Source organism: Hemitrygon akajei, chromosome 9, assembly GCF_048418815.1.
Source record: "Hemitrygon akajei chromosome 9, sHemAka1.3, whole genome shotgun sequence".
Taxonomy (NCBI): domain Eukaryota; kingdom Metazoa; phylum Chordata; class Chondrichthyes; order Myliobatiformes; family Dasyatidae; genus Hemitrygon; species Hemitrygon akajei.
In genome coordinates, this window is record NC_133132.1 from 92,092,780 (window position 1) to 92,114,673 (window position 21,894).

At 41.6% G+C, this 21,894-nt stretch overlaps 1 protein-coding gene across 1 annotated transcript in view; it reads left to right on the forward strand.

The window, feature by feature from the left end:
- The window catches only part of eys (eyes shut homolog), a 1,854,977-nt gene that overhangs the window by 353,701 nt on the left and 1,479,382 nt on the right, over positions 1–21,894 (forward strand). The gene's annotated exons all lie outside the window — the stretch shown is intronic.

The following is a 21,894-nucleotide window of genomic DNA, read 5'->3' on the forward strand; positions in this document are numbered from 1 at the left end:
TAAATATAGCCAATGAACTGGCCTCAACTGTTTCCTGTGGCAGAGAATTCCACAGATTCACCACTCTCTGTGCGAAGAAGTTTCCCCTCATCTCGGTCCTAAAAGGCTTCCCCTTTATCCTTAATCTGTGACCCCTCGTTCTGGACTTCCCCAATATCAGAAACAATCTTCCTGCATCTAGCCTGTCCAATCCCTTTAGAATTTTATACGTTTCAATAAGATCCCCCCTCAATCTTCTAAATTCCAGTGAGTATAAGCCTAGTCGATCCAGTCTTCCTTCATATGAAAGTCCTGCCATCCCAGGAATCAATCTGGTGAACCTTCTCTGTACTCCCTCTATGGCAAGAATGTCTTTCTTCAGATTAGAGGACCAAAACTGCACACAATATTCTAGGTGCAGTCTCACCAAGGCCTTGTACAACTGCAGTAGAACCTCCCTGCTCCTGTACTCAAATCCTTTTGCTATGAATGCCAACATACCATTTGCCTTTTTCACCGCCTGCTATACCTGCATGCCCACCTTCAATGACTGGTGTACAATGACATCCAGGTCTCATTGCATCTCCCCTTTTCCTAATCGGCCACCGTTCAGATAATAATCTGTTCTCCTGTTCTAGCAACAAAAGTGGATAACCTCACATTTATCCACATTAAATTGCATCTGCCATGAATTTGCCCACTCACCTAACCTACCCAAGTCACCCTGCATCCTTTTAGCATCCTCCTCACAGCTAACACCGCCGCCTAGCTTCGTGTCATCCGCAAACTTGGAGATGCTGCATTTAATTCCCTCGTCTAAATCATTAATATATATTGTAAACAACTGGGGTCCCAGCACTGAGCCTTGCGGTACCCCACTAGTCACTGCCTGCTATTCTGAAAAGGTCCCGTTTACTCCCACTCTTTGCTTCCTGTCTGCCAACCAATTCTCTATCCACATCAATACCATACCCCCAATACCGTGTGCTTTAAGTTTGCACACTAATCTCCTGTGTGGGAACTTGTCAAAAGCCTTTTGAAAATCTAAATATACCACATCCACTGGCTCTCCCCTATCCACTCTACTAGTTACATCTTCAAAAAATACTATAAGATTCATCAAACATGATTTTCCTTTCACAAATCCATGCTGACTTTGTCCGATGATTTCACCTCTTTCCAAATGTGCTGTTATCACATCTTTGATAACCAACTCTAGCATTTTCCCCACCACCGATGTCAGACTAACCGGTCTATAATTCCCCGGTTTCTCTCTTCCTCCTTTTTTAAAAAGTGGGGTTACATTAGCCACCCTCCAATCCTCAGGAACTAATCCAGAATCTGAGGAGTTTTGAAAAATTATCACTAATGCATCCACTATTTCTTGGGCTACTTCCTTAAGCACTTTGGGATGCAGACCATCTGGCCCTGGGGATTTATCTGCCTTTAATCCCTTCAATTTACCTAATACCACTTCCCTATTAACATGTATTTCCCTCAGTTCCTCCGTCTCACCAGACCCTCGGTCCCTTACTATTTCCGGAAGATTATTTATGTCCTCCTTAGTGAAGACAGAACCAAAGTAGTTATTCAATTGGTCTGCCATATCTTTGTTCCCTATGATCAATTCACCTGTTTCTGACTGTAAAGGACCTACATTTGTCTTGACCAATCTTTTTCTTTTCACGTATCTATAAAAGCTTTTACAGTCAGTTTTTATGTTCCCTGCCAGCTTTCTCTCATAATCTTTTTTCCCTTTCCTAATTAAGCCCTTTGTCCTCCTCTGCTGATCTCTGAATTTCTCCCAGTCCTCAAGTGTGCCGCTTCTTTTTGCTAATTTATATTTTTTCTCTTTGGACTTGATACTATCCCTAATTTCCCTTGTCAGCCACGGGTGCACTACCTTCCCTGGTTTATTCTTTTGCCAAACTGGGATGAACAATTGTTTTAGTTCATCCATGCGATCTTTAAATGCTTGCCATTGCATATCCACCGTCAACCCTTTAAGTATCATTAGCCAGTCTATCTTAGCTAATTCACGTCTCATACCTTCAAAGTTACCCTTCTTTAAGTTCAGAACCTTTGTTTCTGAATTAACTATGTCACTCTCCATCTTAATGAAGAATTCCACCATATTATGATCACTCTTACCCAAGGGGCCTCGCACGACAAGATTGCTAACTAACCCTTCCTCATTGCTCAGTACCCAATCTAGAATGGCCTGCTCGCTAGTTGATTCCTCAACATGTTGGTTCAGAAAACCATCCCGTATACATTCCAAGAAATCCTCTTCCTCAGCACCCTTACCAATTTGGTTCACCCAATCTATATGTAGATTGAAGTCACCCATTATAACTACTGTTCCTTTATTGCACGCATTTCTAATTTCTTGTTTAATGCCTTCCCCAACCTCACTACTACTGTTAGGTGGCCTGTACACAACTCCCACCAGCGTTTTCTGCCCCTTAGTGTTATGCAGCTCTACCCATATCGATTCCACATCCTCCAGGCTAATGTCCTTCCTTTCTATTGCGTTAATCTCCTCTCTAACCAGCAATGCTACCCCACCTCCTTTTCTTTCCTGTCTATCCCTCCTGAATATTGAATATCCCTGGATGTTGAGCTCGCATCCTTGGTCAGCCTGGAGCCAAGTCTCTGTGATCCCAACTATATCATATTCATTAATAACTATCTGCACATTCAATTCATCCACCTTGTTACGAATGCTCCGCGCATTGACACACAAAGCCTTCAGGCTTGTTTTTACAACACTCTTAGCCCTTATACAATTATGTAGAAAAGTGGCTCTTTTTGCTTTTTGCCCTGGATTTGCCTGCCTGCCACTTTTACTTTTCACCTTACTACTTTTTGCTTCTACCCTCATTTTACACCCCTCTGTCTCTCTGCACTTGTTCCCATCCCCCTGCCACATTAGTTTAAAGCCTCCTGAACAGCAGTAGCAAACACTCCCCCTAGGACATTCGTTCCAGTCCAGCCCAGGTGCAGACCGTCCTGTTTATACCGGTCCCACCTCCCTCAGAACTGGTTCCAATGCCCCAGAAATTTGAATCCCTCCCCCTTGCACCATTTTTCAAGTCACGTATTCATCTGAAATATCCTCCTATTTCTACTCTGACTAGCACGTGGCACTGGTAGTAATCCAGAGATTATTACCTTTGTGGTCCTAATTTTTAGTTTATCTCCTAACTCCCTAAATTCACCTTGCAGGACCTCATCCCATTTTTAACCTATATCGTTGGTACTTATGTGCACCACGATCACTGGCTGTTCACCCTCCCATTCCAGAATGTCCTGCAGCCGCTCAGAGACATCCTTGACCCTTGCACCAGGGAGGCAACATACCATCCTGGAGTCTCGTTTGCGGCCGCAGAAACGGCTATCTATTCCTCTTACAATCGAATCCCTTATCACTATAGCTCTCCCACTCCTTTTCCTTCCCTCCTGTGCTGCAGAGCCACCTATGGTGCCATGAACTCGGCTGCTGCTGCCTTCCCCTGATGAGACATCTCCCCCAACAGTATCCAAAACAGTATATCTGTTTAGGAGGGAGATGACCCCAGGGGACTCCATAAACATAAATTCAAGCTTTGTCACAAATTTCTCCATCATAAAGTGAGCTCTAGATATTCCCTCTTCTCCCCTTTCCAATCCAGCAGAAGATAGAAAAGCTTGAAAATGTGTACCACCAGGCTTCCATGCCACTGACTATTGCATGACCTCTCGTATGATAAAATGGATTCATTATGATGACAAAATGTGCAGATGCTGGACCCCCTCTTCAGCTCTTTATCTCTTTCACTTATCCATTTCCCAGCTCTTTACTTCATTACTCCACCTCTCCCATTTCCACCTATCACCTACCACCTTTTACTTTTGGGCATCGAGGGAGAGAGGAAGAGGAGAGCCAGCCACAGTACCAGATGCGACAGAGAGGGCCTCAAGATGGCTGTGGCTCAAAAGAGGGGACCATGGAGTCATAAGTAGCCAGCCATCCGGACACAAGTTGGGGTCAGATCAGCCCCAGCTGGGTCACCTGTAGCAGTGTGTATGATGTTGAAAGACCCAAAACACCCGATGATTCCAGGAACATCATTGAAGATGTGTCCTGAGGCATCAGTAGATTTATGAACACGGCTTCCTCCCCTCCTCCCCACTTTCCTGCTCTAACTTCTCATCATTTTTCCAATCCTGATGAAGGTTCTTGGCCTGAAATGTCAACTGTTTACTCTTTTTTCAAAGATGCAGCCTGGCCTGATTCCTCCAGCATTTTGTGTGTGTTGTTTGGATTCATTATGATCTTGGACTTCAGGTTTTATCTGCCCTGCTCATTCTCTTTAGCTTTTACATTTCGTTCTACATTGTTTTTATTACCTTATACCACTTCAATGTACATCGTAATGATTTGATCTGTATGGATTATTTGCAAGACAAGCTTTTTATGTATCTTGGTACATGTGGAAATAACAAGCCAATACCAATACAAGCTATATTAGGATTTATCAGGGAATGTCCAGTAGACAGAACTTAGGGAATTTTTTTGAGGGAGTAGAGGTTAAGGAGTCTTCTGTAGTTCAGTGAGGGAATTCCAGATCATAGGGCTTTGCCAGCTGGAGGTATGGTCACCATTAGAAGAGCAGCGCACATGATCATGAATTGGAACAGTACAGAATTCTTGGATGGGAACAGGGAATGAATGGAACATGGATACAAAAAGGTGGGTAAACAGGAGCTGAATTATTGCAGGAGGGAAGTTCTTATTGGTCAGTAACCTCTCAAGTGCCACTCTTCAAATTAAAGGCAATGGGTCTCTTCAGCCCACTGAGTCCATTCCATCCTTCACTTCTGAATCTCATTTCTATTGAAATGAAGGCTGGCAAAGAAACAATCCATGCACAGGCACAAAGGCATCTTTCTAAGACCAGATTTATTATCAAAGTACGTATTTGTCACTGTACACCATCTTTGCGATATATTTTCTTACAGGCAATTACATTACAATATAATTTATTGAAAAACAATACATAAACAAACAATCAATATACAAAAGAAGAAAAAAAGAAGAAAACAATGAAAATAAAATTAATAAATAAATAATAGGGAGAATGAGTTGTTGTGTCCTTGAAAGTAAGTCTGGAGGTTGTGGAATTAGTTCAGAGTTGAGGTGAGTGAAGATATCCACATCAGTTCAGAAGCCTGATGGTTGAAATGTAATAACTGTTCCTGATCTGGTGGTGTTGGACCAAGGCCCCTGATGGTAGTAGAGAGCTTGCCTGGATGGTTGGGGTGGAGGGGGGCTTTGATGATGAATTCCGCTTTCTTCATTATTCTTCAAGTTTTTACCATAAGTAACCAATTATCTTCATCAACATCATGTGTACCATGTACACACTATCAAAGTGGAGATAACCTCATATGAACTGTCCAGTGCTATATGGTTGTAATGAAAATTATTTTAAAATTTGTTCCATGTTCTTTCCTGATTCAGCAATAGGCGTGTGTATACTGTATGTATTCACAAACAAAGGAGACTGTGCACTTGTTAAACCACAGGAAATTGTTTTATTAGAATTACATAAAATGTACATTATGAAAACGAAGACAAATGGTTGATGTAATACCTTTCCATTGATTTTGTACCTGCACCATGCCCTCACTGTCCCGAGATAATCATGTTTTCACAATTCCCCACTGATATGGCTGTAGACCTGTACTCTCTTAACTTTCTCAAAACAATGCTGCAGACTGGTTCTTTTGTACTTTCTCAGAACAATCCCATTGCAAGCTTATACCATTTGTCGTACAGACTTCCATTTTATTTCAGCATATACCAAAGAGGAATCACATTTAACTCTTTTATTACAATGGCGTCAACAGAAGGTAGCCTCTGATAATCTAGTAGGCAGTTCAGGAGAAGCTTCTTTAGTCATAAAGAAGACCAAACATGGAACTCACTTCCAAGCGGAAGGATTGTGCCAAACAGCTGAATGGTATTATTGGGAAAGTTGTATACAAAGATGAGGGAGAAAGGAATATAATGCAGGTTATATCTAGAGAGTAAGATGAAAATGAGTGAGAGGAATTTCATGTGTATGTTAACTGCTGGCTCAGATCATTGATGGTGACTGACCTGGTTCCCTGTTTTACATTCTGTGCTTGCCTGCATGGCAAACACACTTCAGACTAGACTAAGATAGAAAAATCTTCCCCACTATTATAAGACTCATGAATAGACCTCTGTAATGATACAATGAATTATTGGCCTCACAGTCTACCTCATTATGATCGTGCACTTTATCATTTACCTGCCCTGCACATTTTGTTAGCATTACACTTCATTCTGCAAATATTGCTTTCCCTTATCCTAGTTCACTGCACTGTGTAATGATTTGATCTGCATAAGCAATATGTAAGACAAGCTTTTCACTGTATATTGTTACACGTGGCAATAATAAACTAATTCCAGTACTAATGAGACACAAGCGATTGCAACTGCTGGAATCTGGAACAACAAGCTATCTGTGGGAGGAACTCAGCAGGTCATGCAGCATTTGTGGGATGAAAGGAACTGTCAGGGTTTCAGATTGAAAACCTGCGTCAGGATTCAATGCAGGATTTCAATCCAAAACATCAACAGTCCCTTCTCTCCTACAGATGCTGAATGACCTGTTGAGTTCTTCAGCTGATTGACTAAAAAATTTATAAGTCTCTGTCCTGCAGCAATGTTCACTGAGCAAATTGGGAATTATTAGTTCTTCAGGTGGCTTTATGCACTGTATATAGCGGATACGCATCCGCCCAGAACATCATGTTGATGTATCAGGTAGTACCGCTGTCTCACAGCTCTGGCAGCCTGGATTCGATTCTGACATCCAGCACTGTCTTTGTGGAGTTTGCACCTTTCACCTGTGTTACGTCGTTTGCTCCCACAGCCCAAAGATGTGCTTAGTTATTACATTATTTGGCACCTTAAATTGCCACTAATATGAGAGTGTAATACCCAAGGCAGCTGTCCAAGGGTATATACAAGCGAGTAGGTTACTGGGAAGTAATGGATAGCTCTGAAATCTGCTAAAAAAACTTCATGGATAGAATGGCAGGGTCTTATGTTGTAAGCAAACATACAGTTTCATAGAACTCCACAGTGCTTCCATTAGAGAGAGTGTAGAAACGGAATAAATTAACATCAACTACTTAATGAAATAATAAAGAAATGCAGAGACGAGTGCTATAATATATTGGAAGGCAGAGAGACTGGAGTAAGTGAATTGAACTTAATAGTGAAGTAACTTAATAGTCATGAAATAGCTTGAAAATATTGATAAGTTTCATCATCCAGTACAGAGGCTGAATGGCCTTCATTCCCTGAAATTATTTGACATTTGCAGGCCATTGTTAACAGAAAAAAGAAATATTGTTGCAGACAACCTTGCTATTAAATGCCTTGTGAAAAAAAATTAGGGAGTATAATTCGTTGCACTTTTTTAAATGCTCCCTTTCTTGGGAGGTGAACCAGCTCCTGAAGCCAAGGGAATTTTAATGTAGTTATGTTACAAAGATCAGCAGTGAACTCAGTGCAGCACTTGTTCTGCCGTCCTGTAGATCCATGGACCCATTTTCATTCAGGACTTTGCCTTCCATCTATGTGGGCTCTGCTTTTACTGCAATCCTTCCACACAAAAAAAAATGCAAAAGACTTCTCTCTAGAAGTTTTAAACACAAGAGATTCTGCAGATGCTTGAAAAGTTTCCTTTCAATTTTGGGGCAAATTATCTCTTATTTTGCAACTTCTCAGGTATCCATATTTTTCAGTTCCTCCCCACTTCCAGCCTCCTTGCTCCTCCCCCTCACTGCACAACCCACGTTATATCCAATCTGGTATTTCCAGTCATTTGCTTTCCTCCTTGCAAGCATCATTAATAAAACACACTGCTGTTTCATATGACACTCTTATACAATACAGCCCGTCGGTGATAAATTACAACAAGCAAATTTGGGAGTGCAGCCCATAAAATCCAATCTCTTGTGTTTTTCATTCCTGTGATAAGGGTGGTTTCTGCAGAATCAGATATAAACACAGCTCAGATTCCATTTCTCCTGCAAACCCATCGCGAAGCAAACGGAATAAGCTACACTGCCACATTTATTATCCTTCAAAAAACTATTTTCGACTTGCATATTAGGCAATACGGTAAACTCTCTTTTCCGTCTTTAGCAAATTCGGTACCAATCACAAGTCTAACTTAGTAGATATAGAAGCTGCGCATTCAGACACAGGTATCTCTCCAGAATCGTGTTTCCTCATGACCTGTGTTACTGCCTCTGGCTGTTCATCCCTATTGCTTCTATTCTTGTTTTTTGTTTCTCTCTCAGGAACCCATAGTAGCATGTTGATGCATTAGTGCCTCAGGTTTTATTTTCCCATAGGTAAGTTTCTAGGAGCCCATTACATGGGTCGTAACTCTATTTACATCTGTTATTCTCTCAACAAATTCTTCTGTGGAAAAGCTTTTTGTTCTGCACATTCCCCGTTGGGTCTGTTGTTAGAAATGCTTCATAGATGATCAATTCCTGTAACCTCATTGAGTTTCATTGGCTCCATTTTCAGCCATGCCTTTGTTTGATATTTATCAGTCTGTCCTAACAAAAGGTCCTGAACACGATGACAGGAAGTCTGCAACTTGAAATGTTATCTCCTTTTTCCCCTTTCCACAGATACTCCTTGTCCTGCTGTGTGTTCCTACAGCTTTTAATTTCTGTTTTATTTGTGATTTCCAGTCTCTGCAGTGCTTTTTTGATATTCAGCAATCGTCTCTTGCCTTGGCATAGTTGGGGTGAGTTCACCCAAAGGCTCATGGAGCTGAGTCCATATTGGCATTTTTGTGGCCCTGGTGATCAACCCCTTGGAAGGGGGCATTGGGCTACAAATGGGGGGGTGGGGGCATTCATGTGCAAATACAAGAGATTCTGCAGATGTGGGACATCCAGAGTAACGCACACAACATTCTGGAGGACCTCAGCAGGTCAGAGAGCTTCAATAGAGAGAAATAAAGAGTCAATGTTTTGGACCAAGACCTGTCTTCAAGACTCTTCTGAATGGCCTCTGCTTGAAATGTCAATACCTTGTCCTCTCCCTAGATGCTGCCGGACCTGTTGAGTTCTTTCAGCATTTTGTGAGGGACATTTGTGTTGAGAAGTGCTCAAGATACTCACTGTCAGGCTGATGGGAAAAGTATATAATAACTTATGAGTGGATACCCCTTGTGACAGGTGGAAGTCCCATCAGAGAAAGGAGAAGAGTGTTTTCAAGCTGAACATTCCTGGAAGAGAACTGCCAGTGAATGCAAAGGCAGCTGATTAAAAAAATAAAAACTGCAGATGCTGAAAATCCAAAGTAAGAACAGAAAATGTTGTGAAGATTTAGCAGGACAGGAAGCATCTTTGGAAGGAGAAACTGACTTAACATTTCTGGTTGAAGAACTTTTGGCGGATGATGTTGCGGCCATTGGCTGTTTGAATGCAACAGAAAAGTTGGGATGATCATCCTCCTACCCTTTCAGAGAGAAACATAGCTGTTTGCCATGAAGTTAAACATTTTATCTTCAATTCTGTTGTGAGCACTTTTTTTAATTCATTAGTCTACTCATTTTAAAAGTCATATAGAAGATAAGAAACAGAACTTGTCTGCAATACAAAAATCATTTAAAGAGGCATAGTTTGATAAAGTCTCAGCATTGAAGAAGTAAGGGAAGTTGGTGAACTACTCTCTCTAGGAGTCAGTCGGACCTATGTTTGTAACCTTGGCTTTGATAAGAGATAAATAATAAAAGAGTAACAACGAGCTGAAATGTTTTAAAATGAGTTGATGTGCTCTTAAATATGCATCCCATAAAGGTGATGGCATGTTCAATATTATCTGTAAAAAGTACTTCGGAGGTACATTTGAAAATATGCATAGTTGTAGGGAGAGAATGAAGTTGGGCTATTTGATTAATTATCTCTTTTAGAGAATTGGAACAGGTTGGAATAGGGAGGTGTCTACCAGGCTGAATAAATGGCCTTCTAGGTGAGACTATCATCCATGCGGAGACATCACTCACCTCAACCCTGAAAGGTTACCACAACCTATGGACTTACTTTCAAGGATTCCACAACTCATTTTCTCAGTATTACTTATTTACTTTTATTTGCACTGTTTTGTGAAGAGTTCATGTGTATGTAATGCAGTTTATCAGTACTGTGTACAAAATAACTCTAAACAAAAGTGTAAATTGAAATCAAACTCTTTAAAAAGAACTACAGTGAACCACCTCCAGCAGCATGTGGTTATTCTACAGATAGGTCTTCTCCTTCACACTGTAACAGGCTTGTACTCTATAGTTGTGCCATCAAGTCCCTTTGATCATTTCATTCAAAAATAATACATTTTTAAAATGTTCGTACTGTGCCACAGAAAGGAGTGTAGGATCCCATGATTTTATTTACAGCATTTCCTAAATGTATCATAATACTGTATGGCAGTGTTAGTGCACTGTTGGAAAAAGGGGATGCGGGTGTTCTTTAATTCCTGCAAATGGTTTAGAAAACTGTTACTTCCATTTCATTTTTAAAAGCCATTTTCTCTTTCATGTACATTTAAAATACAAATCTTCAGATAGCACTAAAATCCTTTAGGAATACTTTTGTTTTACTAACAGAAAATACATCAGCATCATTATCATGATAATTAAACACATTATTCAAAATTTTAATGGGTGAGGTTTTCCTAAAGGCACAGCCAGCTTCATATTTCTTAAAATGTGCACCTGTAACACCCTGCACAGCATTCTGCACAATGTTTTTCTGATTAAAATCGCAAATGCTCTCCATTATATTAGGGACATATAGGCAATGATAATTAGCATGCTAAAGTAGTTACAAGTTGCTCTCAGCATGGACTTTTCGACCCTTTATCTGTAGTTTGCAGTGAACGTCTGCCACCAGCTTTGAGGGTGCTACTGCCTACAGAGTCATTAAGTCATAGAACACCACAGCACAGAAACAGGCCCTTAAGCTCATCTAGTCCATGCCAAACTATTATGCCATCAACTTAAACCCAGACTATAGTCCTCCATACCCCTCCCATCCAGTTACCTATCCAAATTTCTCTCAAATTTAAAATCAAACCCACATCCAACACTTCTGCTGGCAGCTCATTCCACACTCTCACCATCCTCTGAATTCCCCCTCATCTTGCCCTTAAACATCCACTTTTCTCCCTTTTTAAAATTCATTTATGGGATATGGATGTTGCCAGCTAAGCCAGCATTTATTGCCCATCCTTACTTGTCCTTGAGAAAGTGGTGATGAACAGCCTCCTTGATCTGCTGCAATCCCTGAGGTGTAGGTACACCCAGAGTGCTATTGGGAAGGGAATTCCATGATTTTGATGCAGTGACAATGAAGGAATGGCAATATGTTTCTAAGTCAGGATGGTGAGTGCCTTGGAGGGGGTTTCTAGTGATGGTGTTCCCAGGTATCTGCTGTTCTCGTCCTTCTAGATGGTAGTGGTCATGGGTCTGGAAGGTGCTGCCTGAGGAACTTCGGTGTGTTGCAGTGCACCTTGTGGATAGTACACACTACTCTAACTGTTTGTTGATGGTGGAGCAATTGGATGCTTGTGGAAGGAGTACCAATCAAGTGGGCTGCCTTGTACTGTATGGTGTCTAGCTTCTTGAGTGTTGATGGAACTGCACTCATCCAGGCGAGTGGCGAGTATTTCGTTACACTCCTGACCTGAGCCTTGTAGATGGTGGACAGGCTTTGGGGAGTCAGGAGGTGAGCTACATGTCGCAGGATTCCTAGCTTTTGACCTGCTGTGGTAGTCACAGTGTTTACAGTATATGGTTAGACTAGTTCAGTTTCCTACCAATAGTAATCCCCTGGATGTTGATAGTATGGGATTCAGTGATGGTGATGCCACTGAATGCCAAGTGACAATGGTTAGAACCTCTCTTGTTGGAGATGGTCATTGCCTGGCACTTGCGTGGCTCGAATGTTACTTGCCTTTTGACAGCCCAAGCCTGGATATTGTCCAGGTCCTGTTGCATTTCGTATGAACTGCTTCACTATCTGAGGAGTCACAAATGGTACTGAACATTGTGCAGCCTTAAACTATGACCTCTAATTTTAGTCTCACCCAAACTCATGATGTTTCTGAGTGCATCCACAATATCCTGAAATGGGAGGGTGAGTAGTCAGAGGTCGGGGTACATAATGGTACCAATAACGTAGGTAGAAAAAGGGTGGAGGTCCTGAAAGCAGATTACAGTGAGTTAGGAAGGAAGCTGAGAATTAGGACCTCAAAGGCAGTCATCTCTGGATTGCTGTGATGATTGACACATGCAATCTCTGATTGCATGTGTCAATGAGTAAAGGAATAGAATGAGGAGGATGACAAATGTGTGGCTGAAGGTTTGGAGCAGGGGGCAGGGAGTCAGATTTTTGGATCATTGGGACCTCTTCTGGGGCAGGTGTCACCTGTACAAAAAGGATGGGTTGCACTTGAATCTGAGGGCGTCCAATATCCTGGCAGGGAGGTTTGCTAATGCTTTTGGGGAGGGTTGAAACTAGATTTGCAGGGAGGTGAGAACTGAAGTAAAGAGGCCGAGGATGGGGAGGTTGGAGCACAAGTAGCGATGAGCTTGTAGTGAGTTTGTGAGGAAAGATAGGCAGATGTTAGAGCAAAGATACACTTCGCCTGATGATTTGAGATGTGCCTATTTTATTCCAAGGAATTTGCAAAGATTTGGCAACTAAAATTTTGAAAAAGTTCTAAAGATGTGTGGTGGAGAGAATATTAACTGGCTGCATCACAGACTGGTATGGAAATAGGACGAATCAAGGTACAATAGTGGGAATGTGTGCATCAAGTTGGAGGAGGTAGTGGAGGTACTTAATGAATATTTTGCTTCAGTATTCAACAGGGAAAGAGACCTTGGCAATTATGGGGATTACTTACAGCAGACTGAAATGCTTGAGCATATAGACATTAAGAAAGAGGATGTGCTGGAGCTTTTGAAAAGCATTAAGTTAGATAAGTCACCGGGACCAGATAAGATCTAACCCAGGCTATTGTGGGAGGCTAAGAAGGAGATTGCTGAGCCTCTTGCAATGATCTAGGGACAGGAGAAGTACCAGAGGATTGGAGGGTTGCAAATGTTGTTTCCTTGTTCAAGAAAGGGAGTAGAGATGACCCAGGAAATTATAGGCCAGTGTGTCTGACTATAGTGGTGAACAAGTTGTTGGAGAAGATTCTGACAGGCAGGGTTTATGAGCATTTGAAGAGACATAAGCTGATTAGGGATAGTCAGCATGGCTTTGTCAAGAACAGGTCGTGCCTTATGAGCCTGATTCAATTCTTTGAGGAAGTAACAAAACACATTCATGAAGGTAGAGCAGTGGATGTAGTGTATATGGAGTTCGTAAGCCATTTGATAAGGTTCCCCATGCAAGGCTCCTTCAGAAAGTAAGGAGGCATGGGACCCAAGGGGACCTTGCTTTGTGGATCCAGAATTGGCTTGCTACAGAAGGTAAAGGGTGGTTGAAGATTGTTCATGTTCTGCATGGAGGTCAGTGACTAGTGGTGTTCTGCAGGAATCTGTTCCGGGACCCCTACTGTTTGTGATTTTTATAAATGACCTGGATGAAGAAGTAGAAGGATGGCTTAGTAAGTTTGCTGATGACACAAAGGTTGGGGGTGTTGTGGATAGTCTGAGGGGTTGTCAGAGATTACAGCGGGACATTGATAGGATGCAGAACTGGGCTGAGAAATGGCAGATGGACTTCAACCTAGATAAGTGTAAGTTGGTTCATTTTGGTTGGTCAAATTTGAAGACAGGATATAATATTAATGGTAAGACTTTGGCAGTATGGAGGATCTGAGAGATCTTGGGGTCTATGTCCATAGGACACTCAAAGCAGCTAAGTAGGTTGACAGTGTTGTTAAGAAGGTGTATGGTATGTTGGCATTCATCAACTGTGGGATTGAGTTCAAGAGCCGTGAGTTAACATTACAGATGTATAAGGCCTTCGTCAGACCCCACTTGGAGTACTGTGTTCAGTTCTGGTCATCTCACTACAGGAAGGATGTGGATACTATAGAGAGAGTGCAGAGGAGATTCACAAGGATGCTGCCTGGATTGGAGAGAATAGATTGGAGATTATGAGAATAGGTTGAGTGAACTTGGCCTATCCTCCTTGGAGTGACGGAGGATGAGAAGTGACCTAATAGAGGTGCATAAGATGATGAGGGGCATTGGTCGTGTCGATAGCCAAAGGCTTTTTCCCAGGGCTGAAATGGCTAAACTGAGGGGGCATAGTTTTAAGGTGCTTGGAAATAGATACCAAGAGGACATCAGGGATAAGTTTTTCTGCAGATGGCGGTGGTGGAAGTGAATACAATAGGGTCTTTTAAGAGCCTCTTAGATAGGTACATGGAGCTTAGAAAAATAGAGGGCTATGCGCTAGGGAAATTCTAGGCAGTGTCTAGAGTAGGTTACATGGTCGGCACAACATTGTGGGCCAAAAGGCCTGTTATGTGCTGTAGATTTCTATGTTCTATGAAAAAGGCCAAGTAGTTGGAGAGTGAGTAAGAAAACATGGAGACTATGTTCATTCAAGAGTATAGTCTAATGGAGCTTCTGTTAATTGCTTCTTACAAGAGAATGAAATAACTTGACATGCATATCATATTTTTTTTACTGAGTTAAGTATTGTATGTAATTAGTTTTGCTACAACAAGTGTATGGGACATTGGAAAAAAAGTTGAATTTCCCCATGGGGATGAATAAAGTATCTATCTATCTATCTATCTATCTATCTATCTAAAGTGCATATTCTTCAGCTGATTCTAGAATGTTTACTTATGCCTGAATGCTATGCTTTTCTGGTTGAATGTGTATTCTTTTTGGGAATGTATTTTCACAAATCTCCTCATCTGCTTATCACCTCCCCTGGCACCCCACCTCCTTCTCTTTCTCCCATGGTCTACTCTCTTCTCCAATCAGATTATTTCTTCTTCAGCACTTTACCTTTTCCACCTATCACCTCCCGTCTTCTCACTTCATTTCCCCCCACCACTCCTCTACCCACCTACCGTCCACCTCACCTGACATCACCTATCACCGTCTAGCTTGTACTCCTTCTTCTATAACCCCCTTCTTACTCTGGTTTCATCACTCTTCCTTCCCAACCCTGATGAATGGTCTTTGTCCAAAATCTCAACAGCTTATTCCTTGCTGTAGATGCTGCTGAGTTCCTCCAACATTCTGGGTGTGTGACTCTGGATGTCCAGCATCTGTGGAATATCTTGCATTCACAATAAAAAAACTGTACTCGAGACTAGACGGAGAGATCTTGCAGAGTCGCAGCAGGCAGAAAGGTCTGATTTTGCTGTTTGATGTGGCATGGTGATGATATATTATCTGGAATTATTTATTCAATTACATTAGCCCTGCCCCTTTCAGTATACAGAGATCTAAAACATTGATGCTCGGGTATTGTGATTTCCAGAAGAACATTGTTCTGATGTTGTGCCTTGAAATGTAGCAAATGTTTTAACAGTTCCTGTTTCACAGTATATAACGTGTGTGCACTATATAGGAAATTATATGGAAGGATTTCATTTCTTAGAAACATTCTAGATCTGCTGGCTTCCTTGTAAAAATAAAATGGCTCCAATTTGGAAGCATTAAGATATCAATGTTGTTTTTGATGTGCTACAAGAAAGGAAGAGTTTTGTAACATTTCCAGAGTAAAATATTGACATACTAAACACTTCTTTTCTTTCAAGGTCCCTTAACACTTTTATAAGAACTTGACGTTGGCATTTTAAGTCACAATAGTTGCTGTTGATCTATCTTCCAAAGAACTCAGATTTTGTTTGTACACATTACTAGAGCATTTACCATTCAGTTCAAGGAATTAGGCAGGCTGCCCACTCAAGTAATCCACATATGGTATGATTGCATGTACGCACAAGTTTAGAGTCATGTGTGGCCTTAGTTATGCAGGCGAATGTTGAGATTGGCAACTCACGAGTGTGTAATGTGGCATGGCTGTCTGACCAAATTACACACTGCCATGGGGAATATGCCAAGGCTGAGCCAAATGCATGAGTCACAGCAGGGAAAATCATTTCTGACATCCTTGCTGGTTTAATTCCCCGATCAGTCAAGGCATCCAAACCTTTGCTTAAGTAAGTTTATAATCATCTAGACCAAGTGGTGCAAAGCAGTCTATTATATTTCAGCTTCAACACTCTCCTGAGGTGCCACAGCCATTATTGTCATGTGGTAGTCTTTTGAACTCTTAACAATAATGGACAAATCATGGGCAAGATTTATTTTTCTAACTGTGCTTGGAACTCAGCTATCCATTCATGAAATTGAACTCCATTCTATTTAACGAAGCAATATAGATTTTCGTAACAAATTCATGCCATTAACAATGTAAGGCACTTCAAGAATCCAGCTACTGGTCCAGGGCACTTTGCTTAACTGTAGGGGGGGTTTAAAAATATTTTGCAGTCAATGAGATACTCATAAGTTATGACCTACATTGAAATGCAGGAAACAAGCCAAAGGCCATGGTAGTGTAGTGGTTAATACAACACTCCACAGCACCAGCGATGACCTATTTGGGTTCAATTCCTGCCACTATTGGTAAGGAGTTTGTACATTGCCTCCATAACTGTGTGTGTATCCTCCAGTTTCCTCCCACATTTCAAAGTCATAAGTGTTAGGATCAGTGAGTTGTGGGCAGGCTACATTGGCACTGTAAGTGTGGCAATATTTGCGGGCTGTCCCTAGCATGATCCTTGGACTGTATTGGCCGTTGACAAAAAATAATGTATTTCTCTGTATGCTTCGATGTTCATGTGACAAATTAAATGAATCTTTAATCATATCAGCAAAAGAGTGTCCCACAGATAATAATGTGATCTACGACCAGATGAAATGTTTGAAGTAATTTTGCCTCGGAATGAATATCTCTCTGGACATCAGGAAGAACATTTCCGCTTTTTCTTATATTTACATTTCCATACTTCATATTTTCTTATAACAGAGGAGGCCATTTAGCCAGTTAAGTTATTGCCAGTTCTCAGAGTAATCCTATCAATTCCATTCCCCCACTTACAGTGGTTCCCTTTAGTATTTTCAATCTCATGCCCAGTAATACTCCCTGATTCCCTTTCTATCCACCAGGACTAGATAGTAAATTATAATGGACAATTAGCCTACTAACCAAGTGGGAGGAAACCATTGCACCTAGGGGGGAAACCAGTACAGTCATAGGGACTACGTGCAAACTCCACACAGACAACACCTGAGTTAAGATTGGGTGAACTCTGCAGGTCAGAAAACATCTATGAAGGGAAATAGGTAACCATTGTTTTGGGCTGAGACCCTTCATTAAGATTGAACAAGGGCAGCCAGAGCAGTGAAGCAGCAGTATTTAACCTTCTGTGACACTATTTTTGGAATATATTTATTGGACATTTATATCCATTGGAGAAGAACGATACATCCTCCATTGAATATATCAACTCAGAAAGTATGCCCTGCAGGGCTTTGCTATTGCACTGAAGCATCTACAGGCTGGGACCCGAATTTTCTGATTCAGAGGTGAGAATACTACCAGACTGAAGCTGACTTTTGCATGCAATTAGACAATGCCTGTTATATTGCTCATTCATTTTGTCCCAGAAGAGATAAATGCATGGACTAATTGATAGGCAAACAAATAAGAGAAAAACCGTAATTTGTTTTTATAGATTCAATAATTTAAAATTCCTGCAGGTTCATCACAGGTGAAAAAACTCCTACCGTGCTAGATGTATGAAAAATGGCAGATAGAAATTAATCTTGATATGTAGGTTGTGATGCACATTGGGAGAACAAGTAAGGTTTGAAATGGTTGGGCCTAGAGAGTAGTAAGGAACAAAGACACCTTAGTGTACAAGTTCAAAGATCCCTGAAGTTAGCACCATGGATAGGTAAGATAATGCAGAAGGCATATGGAATCTTTCCCTTTATTAGCAAAGATATTAGTTATGGAAGTTAAGTCATGGGTCAAGTTGGAGCACTGTGTGCACTTCTGGTCACCAAAATAGAGGGAGGATGATGTGAATGCGCTGGAGAGGGAGCCAAGGAGTTTCACCAGGATATTACCTGGGATAGAGCATTTCATTAATGAGTAGAGACTGGATGGGCAGTGCTCATTTCACTTGGAATTGAGAAGGCTATAGATAGACATGAATGAGGTGACACAAAATTATCCATGGTATGGTAAAGGTGAAAAGGAAGATTTTTTTTTCCTTAAAATAGTAGTGTCTCAAACTAGAAAGCAGAGGTTTAGGATAAAAGACAGGATTTTAGAAAGGATTTGAGGATGACATTTTTTTTTCCAGAGGATAGTTACAGTCTGGTTTGCATTCCCTGAGGGTATGCTGGAGACAGACAGGACATTTAAGAAGCTTTTAAGTGAGTACTTAAAATAGCAAGATATCAAAGCACTGGTAAATGGAACTAGTGTAGATGGGTGCTTAATAGTCAGCATGGATATGGCGGGCCAAACTGCCGAAAGAGCAATGAGGAGAGAGCAAGATGGAGAGTTTTGGGCCTAGTTTGATGGCAGCCTTTTGGTGAAATGCTTGTAAAATTGGAAAAGGTTACAAAATTAGTGAATGAGACGAGCAATTGGTAAATTGAAAATGATAACAAGAGCTTTGAAATTTGAGATTTTACTGATCCACACGCAAATTAAGGGTTCAAATGTTTTGGGTGAACCCTGGAGCATCTGGACAGCAAACATGTAGAGACCAGGATGCTCTTTATCAATTACAGCTCAGCATTTAACACCACCACCTCCTCAACACGAATCAGCAAACTCCAAGACCTGGGCCTCAATACTCCCTCGTGCAATTGGATCCTGGATTTCCTCACTTGTAGATCCCAGTCAATTTGGATTGGCAAAGACATCTCCTCCACAATCTCCATCAGACAGACAGACAAACATACTTTATTGATCCTGTTACATTCCCAGTAACCGGGTGACTTACCAGCAAAGATAGAGAGGTCCGCTGAAGTCTGATGGTACTATTTTCAAACGTTTTTATTTATAAAGGGGCACAATCGTATGATTAATACAAAACATTCAGATCATATACATCGTCAAAACTCAATCTAAAGCACAGGTATAGTAATAATCAATCAGAAATAAGCTCTATTGTTGTCTAGGGGAATACTGAGTCCAATGGAATATAAAAGTCACTCATAAATCTGCAGGCTTTTCCGTTTGGGAACCGTTGGCATTTCACGTGTTGGAGAGAGAGAGTGGTGAGAAAGAAGGAACACTTGCCCATCGTCTTTACGAAGAAAATCTCGGTTGTTAGTTAAAACGGTTTTCCTTTGGTTTCAGCCACAGACTCCCGATCCGGAATCTAACGCACGTGGCTTCCTTCAAAATGGCTTCCTGCTCCGACGGGAAGCGCTATCGTGTCTTCTTCGTGTGTCTCCTTGGTGCGTCTGAGGCCCCGCCTCGGCAGCCCACCTTTTATCTGGACTGGCAGGGTTTTAGATGTCAATCAGGGTGGGGGCGAGGCAATCTTTCCCCCATCAACCATCTCACATTGTCCTGAGGGTTTGCACGTAGTCCAGTTCCTTATTCCACAAAGGTGTCTCCCAAGACAATGGCTATGTCCATGGCTTTTGTCTTGATGAGCGACCAGCCCACATTCCAAACCGTAAGGCTGCTCTCTCTCTCTCTCTCGCGATTCTCACAAAGGAGGGGGCTGGGGTCATAACAATCCTGAGGGAAATTGGGTTTCATTACAGTCGTACCAACCAAGAATAGTGTAGAAATATAGCAATATAAAACCATAAATAATTAAATAATAATAAGTAAATTATTCCAAGTAGAAATAAGTCCAGGACCAGCCTATTGGCTCAGGGTGTCTGACACTCTGAGGGAGGAGTTGTAAAGTTTGATGGCCACAGGCAGGAATGACTTCCTATGACACTCAGTGTTGCATTTCGGTGGAATGAGTCTCTGGCTGAACGTACTCCTGTGCCTAACCAGTACATTATGGAGTGGATAAGAACATAAGAACATAAGAGATGGAGCAGGAGTAGGCCAATCGGCCCCTCAAGCCTGCTCCGCCATTCAACAAGATCATGGCTGATCCAATCTTAACTCTGGGAGACATTGTCCAAAATGGCATGCAACTTGGACAGCCCCCACAACATCACTGGCCTTATGAATGAGTTTGTTGATTCTGTTGGTGTCTGCTACCCTCAGCCTGCTGGCCCAGCACACAACAGCACTGGTCACCACAGACTCGTAGAACATCCTCAGCATCATCCAGCAGATCAGCACAGGGCACCACAGGGGTGTGTACTTTGCCCCATGCTCTATTTGCTTTATACCTATAACTGTGTGGCTAAGTACAGCTCCAACACCATATACAAGTTCCTGATGATACCACTGTTGTGGGCTGTATCAAAGGGAGTAATAAATCAGCATACAGCAAGAGAGTGAAAACTTGGCTGAGTGGTGTAATAACAACAGCCTTTCACTCAATGTCAAGAAGACCAAGGAAATGATAGTAGATTTCAGGAGAGGGAAACTAGAGATCCAGAGCCAGTAATCATCGTGGAGAAGGTTAGTAACTTTAAACTCCTGTGTGTCATTATCTCAGAGGACCTGTCCCAGACCTATTGTATAAATACTATTGCAAAGGAAGCACAACAGTGCCACTGCTTCCTCAGGAGTCTGCAGAGGTTTGGCATGTCATCAAAAACCTTGGCAAACTTCTATAGATGTGTCGTGGAAAGCATGTAGACCAGCTGCATTATGCCCTGGTATGGGAACACCAAAGTCTTTCAGTGGAAAATCCTACAAAAGGTAATGGATGTGGCCCAGTACATCATGGGTAAACCCCTCCCAACCATTCTTATAGTACATCTACAAGAAACATTGCCATCATCAAAGATCCTCACCAGCCAGGCCATACTCTTTTCTTGCTGCTGTCATCAGGTGGAAGGTACAGGTGCCTCAGGACTCACACCACCATGTTCAAGATCAGTTACTACCTCTTAACCATCAGACTCTAGAACAAAAGGGAATAACTACACTCCTTTAAGGACCATAAGAGCATAAGACATAGGAGAAGTATTAGGTTATTCAGCCCATTCAGTTTGCTCTGCTATTCCATCATGGCTGATCCCGGATCCAACTCAACCCCATACACCTGCTTTCTCACCATAAACTTTGGTGCCCTGACCAATCAGGAAACTATCAATTTTCACTTTAATAAGCTATGGCCTTGGCCTCCAGAACTGACCATTCCACAGATTCAATTAAGGACTGTTATATTGTTATTTCATGTTTGTTATTTATGGCTATTTATTTATATCTGGACTTGCACAGTTTGCAGTTACTGCTCTATAGATTTGCTGAGTATGCCCACAGAAAAATAATCTCAGGGTTGTATATGGTGACGCGTACTCTGATAATAAATCTTACTTCGAACTTTAAACTTTGTGCAATCTAAGGTAGAGGAAGCAGAATTTAAATGAATCCCAATTTGTGTTACATGGATAAATGAAGAACCACCAGAAAATCACCGAAGTCAATACGTCAGAAGATACGAGACATTTAGAGTGAAGTCCAGCAGAGTTGATAGAGTTTGGCAATGTTGCAGAGAAGAAAGCAATGGTATCAATGAGGAAACTTGACAGCAGCTTGCTAAGAATTTGCTTCACTCTCAGTAGTTAGGAAAGGGGCTGAAATAAGTGGCTCAGCACAGAGTTTGACAGAGTTTGTGCTAGGGACCAAGATTAATGTCTTTGAATT